Raw genomic sequence first — 12,009 nt, forward strand, 5'->3', positions numbered from 1 at the left:
TTCAACCTTGGGTTTCTTCACTAGAGCAGCAACTGATTTGCCGTTTCATGAAGTATCCCTTCTTGCCCTTGCCCTTCTAGAAACTAGTGGTTTTACTAACCATCAACAATTGATGCTCCTTCTTGATTTCTACTTTCGCGGTGTCGAACATCGCGAGTTGCTCAAGGATCTTCATGTATATCCCTGATATGTTATAGTTCATCACGAAGCTCTAATAGCTTGGTGGCACTGACTATGGAGAACCATCACTATCTCATCTGGAAGATTAACTCCCACTCGATTCAAGTGATTGTAGTACTCAGACAATCTGAGCACATGCTCAACGATTGAGCTTTTCTCCCTTAGTTTGCAGGCTTAAGAAACTTGTCAGAGGTCTCATACCTCTTGACGTGGGCATTAGTCTGAAATCCCAATTTCAGTCTTTGGAACATCTCATATGTTCTGCGACGTTTCAAAACCGTCTTTGGTGCCACAATTTTAAACCGTTAGCATCACACACTGAACTATCACGTAGTCATCAAAACGTGTATGTCAGATGTTCGCAACATCCACAAACGACGCTCGAGGTTCAGCACACCGAGCGGTGCATTAAGGACATAAGCCTACTGTGCAGCAATGAGGACAATCCTCAGTTTACGGACCCAGTCCGCATAATTGCTACTATCAACTTTCAACTAAATTTTCTCTAGGAACATATCTTAGTAGAGCTAAAGCGTAAGCTATGACATTATTTGCAAATACCTTTTGACTATGTTCATGATAATTAAGTTCATCTGATTATTTAATGAATTCCCACTTAGACAGACATCCCTCTAGTCATCTAAGTGATACATGATCCGAATCGACTAGGCCGTGTCCGATCATCACGTGAGACGGACTAGTCATCATCGGTGAACATCTCCATGTTGATCGTATCTACTATATGACTCATGTTCGACCTTTCGGTCTCTTGTGTTCCGAGGCCATGTCTGTACATGCTAGGCTCGTCAAGTCAACCTAAGTGTTTTGCTTGTGTTCCGAGGCCATGTCTGGGCTCGTCAACACCCGTTGTATGCGAACGTTAGAATCTATCACACCCGATCATCACGTGGTGCTTCGAAACAACGAACCTTCGCAACGGTGCACAGTTAGGGGGAACATATCTCTTGAAATTTTAGTGAGGGATCATCTTATTTATGCTACCGTCGTTCTAAGCAAATAAGATGTAAACATGACAAACATCACATGCAAATCATAAAGTGACATGATATGGCAAATATCATCTTGCGCCTTTTGATCTCCATCTTCGAGGCGCGGCATGATCACCTTCGTCACCGGCATGACACCATGATCTCCATCATCGTGTCTTCATGAAGTTGTCTCGCCAACTATTACTTCTACTACTATGGCTAACGGTTAGCAATAAAGCAAAGTAATTACATGGCGTTTTTCATTGACACGCAGGTCATACAATAAATTAAGACAACTCCTATGGCTCCTGCCGGTTGTCATACTCATCGACATGCAAGTCGTGATTCCTATTACAAGAACATGATCAATCTCATACATCACATATATCATTCATCACATCCTTTTGGCCATATCACATCACATAGCATACCCTGCAAAAACAAGTTAGACGTCCTCTAATTGTTGTTGCATGTTTTACGTGGCTGCTATGGGTTTCTAGCAAGAACGTTTCTTACCTACGCAAAAGCCACAACGGTGATATGCCAATTGCTATTTACCCTTCATAAGGACCCTTTTCATCGAATCCGATCCGACTAAAGTGGGAGAGACAGACACCCGCTAGCCACCTTATGCATCAAGTGCATGTCAGTCGGTGGAACCTGTCTCACGTAAGAGTACGTGTAAGGTCGGTCCGGGCCGCTTCATCCCACAATGCCGCCGAATCAAGATAAGACTAGTAATGGTAAGCAAATTGAACAAATCGTCGCCCACAACTACTTTGTGTTCTACTCGTGCATAGAATCTACGCATAAACCTGGCTCATGATGCCACTGTTGGGGAACGTAGCAGAAATTCAAAATTTTCCTACGTGTCACCAAGATCAATCTAGGAGATGCTAGCAACGAGAGGGGAGGAGTGCATCTACATACCCTTGTAGATCGCGAGCGGAAGCGTTCAAGAGAACGGGGTTGATGGAGTCATACTCGTCGTGATCCAAATCACCGATGATCCTAGCGCCGAACGGACGGCACCTCCGCGTTCAACACACATACGGAGCGGGGACGTCTCCTCCTTCTTGATCCAGCAAGGGGGGAGGAGAAGTTGATGGAGATCCAGCAGCACGACGGCGTGGTGGTGGAAGCAGCGGGGATCTCGGCAGGGCTTCGCCAAGCTCAGCGAGAGGGAGAGGTGTCACGGGAGGGAGAGGGAGGCGCCAGGGGCTTCGGGTGCTGCTCCCATGCGCCTCCCCACTATATATAAGGGTGGAGGGGGCTGGTTTCTTGCCCTCCAATTCCATTGGGGCGTTGGCAAAGGTGGGGGAAAGAAATCCCATCTCCCTTTCCCACCGATTGTTATCCCCCTTTTTTAGGGATCTTGATCTTATCCCTTCGGGATATGATCTTATTCCTTCTAAGGTGGGATCTTGGTGCGCCTTGACCAGGGGTGTGGGGCCTTGCCCCCACTACCCACGTTCATGTGGGTCCCACCATGCAGGTGGGCCCACTTCAGAACCTTCTAGAACCTTCCCGGTACAATACCGAAAAATCCCGAACATTTTCCGGTGGCCAAAATAGGACTTCCCATATATAAATCTTTACCTCCGGACCATTCCGGAACTCCTCGTGACGTCCGGGATCTCATCCGGGACTCTGAACAACTTTCGGTTAACCGCATACTAATATCTCTACAACTTTAGCGTCACCGAACCTTAAGTGTGTAGACCCTACGGGTTCGGGAGACATGTAGACATGACCGAGACATTTCTCCGGTCAATAACCAACAGCGGGATCTGGATACCCATGTTGGCTCCCACATGCTCCACGATGATCTCATCGGATGAACCACGATGTCGAGGATTCAATCAATCCCGTATACAATTCCCTTTGTCAATCGGTACGTTACTTGCCCGAGATTCGATCGTCGGTATCCCAATACCTTGTTCAATCTCGTTACCGGCAAGTCACTTTACTCGTACCGTAACGCATGATCCCGTGGCTAACTCCTTAGTCACATTGAGCTCATTATGATGATGCATTACCGAGTGGGCCCAGAGATACCTCTCCGTCATACGGAGTGACAAATCCCAGTCTCGATTCGTGCCAACCCAACAGACACTTTCGGAGATACCTGTAGTGCACCTTTATAGCCACCCAGTTACGTTGTGATGTTTGGTACACCCAAAGCATTCCTACGGTATCCGGGAGTTGCACAATCTCATGGTCTAAGGAAATGATACTTGACATTAGAAAAGCTCTAGCAAACGAACTACACGATCTTGTGCTATGCTTAGGATTGGGTCTTGTCCATCACATCATTCTCCTAATGATGTGATCCCGTTATCAATGACATCCAATGTCCATGGTCAGGAAACCATAACCATCTATTGATCAACGAGCTAGTCAACTAGAGGCTTACTAGGGACATGTTGTGTTCTATGTATTCACACATGTATTACGGTTTCCAGTTAATACAATTATAGCATGAACAACAGACAATTATCATGAACAAGGAAATACAATAATAACCATTTTATTATTGCCTCTAGGGCATATTTCCAACACGCTGCTCACCAGGAAACTCCCTCCTAGCAGGGCCATCACAACGCCGACACCAAACCTAGCCGGTGGCTCGCGATGTCGCCTCCAGCACGCCGACGCGCCCGTCCGCACCCACCTCACCGCTGTCCGGTTTTATGTTGTATCATGTGTTTCTATTGCATCTCATATTTTAGATGCATTGTTTATATCGCGTCTCGTGTTTTTGACATTGTTTCTACCACTACGGCCCTTACTTTGTCTAACCAGTGGCAGATCCAGGAATTAGAGTAACGAACATTCAATAAAAAATAGATACAAATGCATGAACCAAAACTCATATACAAAATACTAAATGAAAAGGGCATAAGTTTTCGAGTGAAGCATAAGAAGGTCTCTATTTACATGGCTTTCTTGTTTTCCATTATTAAACTTTGATCATAAATTTAACCAACAATATATAAATTACATGTCATAGAAATAATACGTTTGGAAACTCTATTTCAATACTGAATGGGTGTAAAAAGGAGATTCAGTACTCGGAAGTAGGCGTGGTCGGGACTTGGGAGGGGTTCGGTTTGGGGAGAGAAATCGATGGATTCAGTACTGGGTGGATCAATAAAGTTTTGGGGGTATTGGATCATACTATCTTCATCCCAAAATAAATGTCTCAATTTCAGTACAACTTTGTACCGAGGGAGAGAGTAGTTCGTTAACTTCTTTGAGCTAGCGTAGTTCGGTAACTGTTCGTGGACGTTCGGTGCGATCCAAATTGGGCTTTAAGTGGAATCGATGCAGCCAAGTCTACCATGCACTGTAACCCCAGCTCAAATTCATGTGTTCGTTTGCGCTCCGGTCGTTCTTGTCATCGTTGTCATTTTGAGTCATGTTATTGTCGACTACTGTTCAGGTTCTTACAAAGGATGTTTTCCTTGTTTTCCCTATGGATACCATTGCCCTAATGGAGGTATGGTTTGATGGTCTTCCAGTTGCAGACCATTGACACTTGCAGTGGTGATGGTTTGGTTCCATAGTTGAGTCGTGCCTATTTGGGTGTTTTATGTGTGGTACTTTCTTCGACGCTGGATCATCTTCTATCTTTATGCTACCTGCACAACTCTTCTACATGGTTAAAAAAGCACCATTGCCGAAAATTGCTCCCTTTTCTCCTCAATGGAGCTAGAGGGCGCTTATGGCTCAAAGCAGAGGTCATTGACTGTGCTATTGGCCATGTTATCGGACACAACGCCGGAGGGCGCCACCGAGGACCAACCTTACTTGTGTTTCATAGGCCTCACACATAGATGGTGTCTATGCACGACAACAACTCGACGAAATACCCACCACGTTAAGAAAGAGGCGTCTCAGGGAAACTCTAGGTGACCCCCTATAACCGGTTTGAGGAGTAAAATTCGGTATACTCCTCTAACCGGCACCTAGCCGATCCCCAATAACCGATAGAGGGGGATAAATTATCCCCAGCCGCGCAACACACCGCTATTTTATTCCACCGCTTGGGCTTGGAGGAAAAAAATCTCCTCCACTCCGCTGCCTCCCCCGCCCCACTCCCACGCCGCATCTACGCCGACGCCATCCTTCCCACCCTCGCCGGCCACCACTCGCCACCGCTGATGCTCTATAGGCTCCACCGCGGTCCTTGACCACCCGGATTTGTGCCTTTCTCGCTCCGTCGCAGGAGCACAACTACTAGATCTAAGGCTGCCACCGCCGCGCCGGATATGACGTATCCGGCCCCGGCGACTACGCCTTTGCCATGGATTGGCCAGGTACCGAACATCACAGCCCCGGCAACGCCTCCGCGCGCATGCGGGTATTGACTCGACCTCTAGCCGCTCAGGTCTCTCCCGTCGGTGGTTTCGGCAAAGACATGCCCGACCGTCGCCCGGGCTTGGCGCTGGCCCAGCGGCTCGCTGGCTCGCCGTTGCCGGTCATAAAGTGTGACGATTGCCCGCGGCAGGTGGTGCGCCGAGTTTCCACCACGCCGGAACATCCCAGATGGGTGTTCTTCAAGTTCAAAAAAGATGGGGTATGTACTTATTTTGATTCGGTTATTCACCGGAATCGGCGCAATTTCGACTGCTCATTGTTTTCTCAAATTTGTGTGTAGGATAAATTCAAGATTTGGTATTGGGAAGAAGATTGCATCGATCTATTGATAGCATGAAATTTGATAGATGCTTGTGCACTTGTTAGAGTAGAGGCTAGAGATGAGACTAGATGCGAAGCAACATCGAATTTGTAGGAATCAAAGAAGAAAGAAGTGTGGAAGCTCGAGAATCCAATAGAGAGAATCAATAATGAAGACATAGAGAAAATATTAATCCAACTAATGGGAACAGTTATAAAAGTTGGATATCTTTTAAAATGTCTAATTTTGGTTCTTGGTTTCTTTGATGTTGTTCTTGTAGCGAAGAAGAATTAATGAATTATGTACTCCAGTGTATCAAAATGTCGTTGAATGAAATAAAGAAATAAAAAAAGTGTTTTGGTTGCTGAAAATGAAATGCAAATGAAAAATATATTTAGTCCATTATATATAAGGGATCGGTTATATATAAGGTCCGATTAAAACTTAGTGAAATAAAAATACTTCACTAAGGGTTTACTAATCCTCCGCTATTTTTAGAGGATCCATTAAAGTTGCCCTCATCCATCCTTTGGCCCGTTCTCTTTTGTTCTTCCTCCGGCCGACCGTTCATCCTGCAAAATCGGACGGCAACGGAACCATTCGCCCTTTAGCTCAAGAGTACAATATTCGATTGATAGATTTTGCCTCTTTTTATCCTTATCGACCAGGTGGCCGCAGCGCATTGCACATGACACTCGCAAAGCCACCGCGAGTCTGCGACGCAGAACTCTCTCCTTGGCTATACCTGTGCATATGTCGGGCTGGGCCGGGCCGAAAAAAGCCAGGTGCTGAAAACCCAGGCTCAAGCCCAACCCGCCCTGACTGTCGGGCCTAATAAATCGGGACCGAGCCCGAAAAAGCCCGAAACGGCCCGGTCCGCCCTGCACGACTACGGCTAAAATTTTAATTTTCACAAGCTTGAGCCCGGCCCGATCTATCCATCAGGCTCAATTTCAAGGCCCGAGCCTGGCCCGAGACTTTTTCGGGTCTGGTCGGGCCGTCCGGGCCGGGCTGCCATGGCCAGTTATGACCTCGCCTAGTGGTTCCCCGGCGGCCGCGCCCGCGCCAGCTGCCGCTTCCGGCGGTAGCCTTCAACTCTCGCGTCACCCAACCGCACGTGCCCGACTCGCCGCCAGTAGATCTGGCGGCCGCCGCGGAGCTAGTCGAGCAGTCCGTGGGCAGAACAGAAAGCGCGCCGTTCCTGGCCGTGGGCAGGCCGCCGCGGTGAAGGCCAACTCCGGCCTCCCCGTGGGCTTCGCCCCCTCCTGTGCCACCTCCCCGTTCGGCGGATTCATCCGGTTCAACCCCGGCCAGCAGCCCTGTTCGGATGCATGCCCCAGTACGCGCTGCTCCGCCTCGCCTGATACAGCGGCGTCACGGTGAGCTCCAAAGTCCGAAGGCTCCATTTCCTTTGTGTTTGTAGCGGGGCGTAGGATGATTTTGTGCTACATTTTAAGAGTTTGCAAAGAGAGGTAACTTGTCTGTATATACTGGGTTGCAAATTGAAAATTCCAAAGGATTATAATACACATGAGTTTATCCTCTCATTGTGCATACCCTAGCATTAGTTCTGCATATTTTGGTGAAGTAGGAGAAACAATAAATGTTAAGACTGCAGTCGATGCCTTTTTCCTTTCTATTAGAATTCCACATGTTCAGTTTATTTGGGGATGTTTCAATATATCTGAATGAATGAGTTGACCGATTGTCAGGTCCGCTGTTGAATTACCAAGTCCACAGAACAATTTCTACCGGGTGCTCTGAAGTCCCAAATTGGTTTGCTACATGATCAAACAAATTATGTATTTTACAGTTCGGCGATCCTTTTATAACTTCAAAATTCACTTCCAGTAGTGTGATAACAAGCAGTTAGTCATTGCTGCATGTGGCTGGTCTGGTCGGTTCTGACAAAGGGCAGCAGCACACTATGAGAATGCGGTTATTTATTCTGATGCCCATTGTGCTCAGTAAATGGGTAAGGAAGTGTGAAAATACAAGAGCAATCTATCATGCTTTCCAATCTACAATTTTGTAAATGGCACATATATGGAAATAGTGAGTGTTGATAATAAATAGTCTTGGCAAGACAAATAGTACTATCTGGTGAATCTTAATACTATTCTCAGCTTTGAATAAGCTGTTGAAAAGTTGTTCTCCAGTAGACCTGAGTTTTGTTCCAAATCAATATTGCAAATCTGAATTCAAAATTATTGCACAGTAATGATTAAACTTTTTCTTTTGCCACAGGAGTTTGATTAGATAAATCAATTCTCGCAGGCATTGCTAAGTCACCATAGATGAGGGTGCATCTGTTGAAGCCGAAAGTAATGACAATTCACAGAGTACGCTCTATGCAAAGAATTGCCACCAGGAGGCTGCTGGGACAATGGCATAATTTCAGGGGAGCTTCCTTCTGGGTGGGGGAATGCCCTTCGAGTTACTGTTCTGGACCCCACATCTTGCCCATTCAACATTTCATCAGATGTCATAACATGTGTTGGATTTTCAATATTCTGTTCTGTTTGTTTGCTTTTGCTGATAGCCCTTCTGATGCTTCAGGGAACTGTTCTGAATAGTAGGCGAATGTTTTGCTAAATTTACCAGGATTTCTTGGATAGCGCTGACCTTGTGACATCAAATATGCTATCTGCGTACCCTTGGGCTTTTGAAGCAGCTACGCTAGCTGTAAATAATGCTCTTTCTGAATAAGTCGTTTGCTTGCCAGCTTAATAATGCGTAGAGAGTTTTCTCAATCCTATTGCTGCTTCTCATGTACAGTAGAATTGTTTTCCTCACTTTGTCAGATGCATTTTTTTTCTCTCTATCAGATGTATTGTGTGCTATCTGCTTTCTTTTATGCAGATGTATTATGCTATCTGCTTTCTTTTATGCAGAGTTATCTGCATTGTGTTATTTTCTTTCTTTGTTTTCGAATTACCTGCCTTCTGCAACATAGGAACATGCTGTTTCTGACGTTAATTGCTCATCAGGTCCTAGTTGGGTTGCGGTGTCGAACTGTCGCTAAGAAAGAAAGTAAATTTAAAGGATATATTTTGCCTGGAAAAGGGAATACCCCGCCTCTTGAAGACTTCAGAGTGATGCACACAGGTACAAATTTAACAGAGAAATATTCAAGCAAATAACAAATCATATCTACTGTATCTGGTGTGCCCCCCCAAAATAGCAAAATAAATTTCTTTCTAACTTTACTTTTTACAAGTGCAGGCAACTTTTGATTTGCTGCAGGCTAGTCACAAGTTACTCTTTGTTTTTTCTTTGAATAGATACAAGTTACTCTGGTACGGCTTACGTATAGCCAGGATGTCAGCTCCTTTGCTATTTTATTAGGCCAGTACTAGGCGTCATCCGGATGATGTCCCGGGGAAATAAGCCGCCTTGCCCGTCGTTGATTTCCGCTAATACAGTACGATCTGGGCCGATGGATTCCTTGACGACTGGACCACCGCACGGCTTAAATCCCAACATGCACATGTCTCCCGCAGCTCCAGCCACCAACGTTGAAAGATCGTGGATGTCGCCGAGGGGGGGGGGGGGGGGTGTGAATAGGCGCTTTAAAATAATTACGGTTTAGGCTTGAACAAATGCGGAATAAACCTAGCGGTTAATTTGACAAGCACAAAACCTACAACAACTAGGCTCACCTATGTGCACCAACGACTTATGCTTAGCAAGATAAACAACTAAGTGATAGCAAGATATATGACAAGAAACAATATGGCTATCACAAAGTAAAGTGCATAAGTAAAGGGTTCGGGTAAGAGATAACCGAGACACGCGGAGACGACGATGTATCCCGAAGTTCACACCCTTGCGGATGCTAATCTCCGTTTGGAGCGGTGTGGAGGCACAATGCTCCCCAAGAAGCCACTAGGGCCACCGTAATCTCCTCACGCCCTCGCACAATGCAAGATGCCGTGATTCCACCAAGGGACCCTTGAGGGCGGTCACCGAACCCGTACAAATGGCAACCCTTGGGGGCGGTCACCGAACCCGTACACTTTGGCAACCCTTGGGGGCGGTCACCGGTACCCGTCAAATTGCTCGGGGCGATCTCCACAACCTAATTGGAGACCCCGATGCTTGCCCGGAGCTTTACACCACAATGATTGAGCTCCGAACACCACCAACCGTCTAGGGCGCCCAAGCACCCAAGAGGAACAAGCTCAAGGGCACGAAGCACCCAAGAGTAATAAGCTTCTCAACTTGTAACTTCCACGTATCACCGTGGAGAACTCAAACCGATGCACCAAATGCAATGGCAAGGGCACACGGAGTGCCCAAGTCCTCTCTCAAATCCCACCGAAGCAACTAATGCTAGGGAGGAAAAAGAGAGGAAGAACAAGAAGGAGAACACCAAGAACTCCAAGATCTAGATCCAAGGGGTTCCCCTCACAAAGAGGAGAAAGTGATTGGTGGAAATGTGGATCTAGATCTCCTCTCTCTTTTCCCTCAAAAACTAGCAAGAATCCATGGAGGGATTGAGAGTTAGCAAGCTCGAAGAAGGTCAACAATGGAGGAAGAACACGAGCTCAAAGGATAAAGTTCATTGGGGAAGAAGACCCCCTTTTATAGAAGGGGAAAAATCCAACCGTTATGTGCTCAGCCCGCATACGAGCGGTACTACCGCTCCACGAGCGGTACTACCGCTCTGGCGGAAGAAGCAGGGAAAAGGAGCAACCAAACATGAACCTTGGGGCGGTAGTACCGCTTATAAGCGGTACTACCGCGCACCCCAGCGGTACTACCGCTGGAGGAGCAGAACACGGGACCAAGAATGCAGTAGCGGTACTACCGCCCGACCGGAGCGGTACTACCGCTTACAGGCGGTACTACCGCCCATCGGGGCGGTACTACCGCTTATAGGCGGAACTGCCGTGCCTTACTGCCGTGCAACTACTGCAAACTCGACACGAAAAATGCAAGACCCAAAATCGAGGCGGTACCAGCGCGGAACCGTAGCCGTACTACCGCTTATGGCCATAGGCAGTACTACCGCTTTGGACAGCGGTACTACCGCTTGGGGCGATAAGCGGTACTGCCGCTCTGGCCGCGGTACTACCGCAGGGAGAAAACCAGAACTGCCATAAATTCTTCATATGAGCTCCGAATTGAGCAAACTCAAGCTTGTTGGATACAAGACGATGAGTAGCATCAAAACAGCGAGTGGTTATAGTAAGAAGAGGCAGGGGAGGTATGCCAACAAATAGAGGAGTGAAACCTCCAACCGAGAAGAACCGGCATAACCTCCAACATTGAAAACATCATAGAAGATGCGAGTGAACTCCGTTTTCGATGAACTCGAGCTTGTCATCAAGATGACCATAAGCTCCAAAACTCACAAAGAGAAGAACCAAACAAGAACCAACAAAGATGATGCAAGGATGCAATGGTTTGAGCTCTCTATGAACGATACGATCAAGCTACTCATCGAGAGCCCCCCTTGATAGTACGGCAATCGATCCTATAACCCGGTCTCCCAACTACCATCATGAGACCGGTAAAATAGAAAACCTATCAAGAGCAAACCTTTGCCTTGCACATGGTCCACTTGAGCTAGATGATGACGATCTTGACTCCCTCAAGTTGGACCACCTTTCTTGGTTGTGTTGGCTCGATGAAGACTAGTTGATTGCTCCCCCATACTCCACTATGGGTGAGCCACTCTTCCGCACATCTTCACAAGTCCATTGTCACCACAATGGACGGCAAGCTTCAAGCATTTGATCTCTTCATGATGCTTCACTTGAACTTGCACACCGCAACATCTTCACAAGTCCATTGTCGCCACAATGGACGGCAAGCTTCAAGCATTTGATCTCTTCATGATGCTTCTCTTGAACTTGCACACCGCAACCTAACCCCACAAAGAACTCTCACGAAGATCATGGGTTAGTACACAAAGCGTAATTGACAATGCTTACCACACCATGGGATCGCTTGATCCCTCTCGGTACATCTTGTGCGCTTTGTGTGTTGATCAACTTGATTCACTCTTGACTTAGTCTTGATCAACCTTGACTATTTCCAACTCTCTTCATTTGGATGATGTCTTGAAGGTAAACATGAATGATCACACAATCTTCTTCTTCAAGACATGCTTGCAATAAGCTCTACTCTCACATGACCAATCTTTGG

The 12,009-nt window shown here is 46.7% G+C and overlaps 1 long non-coding RNA gene across 2 annotated transcripts; it reads left to right on the top strand.

Moving 5' to 3' along the window:
* The first annotated feature begins 6,801 nt into the window (after positions 1-6,801).
* Positions 6,802-8,586, top strand: LOC109750709 (uncharacterized). Of its 2 annotated transcripts, XR_002229963.4 has the most exons (3): positions 6,835-7,232; positions 7,566-7,828; positions 8,101-8,586. It is a non-coding gene; the product is annotated as an uncharacterized lncRNA (long non-coding RNA). The 2 variants fall into 2 exon arrangements; XR_012203384.1 differs by lacking the exon at positions 7,566-7,828 and having other exon boundaries at positions 6,802-7,232.
* The last annotated feature ends 3,423 nt before the right edge of the window (positions 8,587-12,009 follow it).

The sequence above is a fragment of the Aegilops tauschii genome, chromosome 2, assembly GCF_002575655.3.
Source record: "Aegilops tauschii subsp. strangulata cultivar AL8/78 chromosome 2, Aet v6.0, whole genome shotgun sequence".
Taxonomy (NCBI): Eukaryota; Viridiplantae; Streptophyta; class Magnoliopsida; order Poales; family Poaceae; genus Aegilops; species Aegilops tauschii.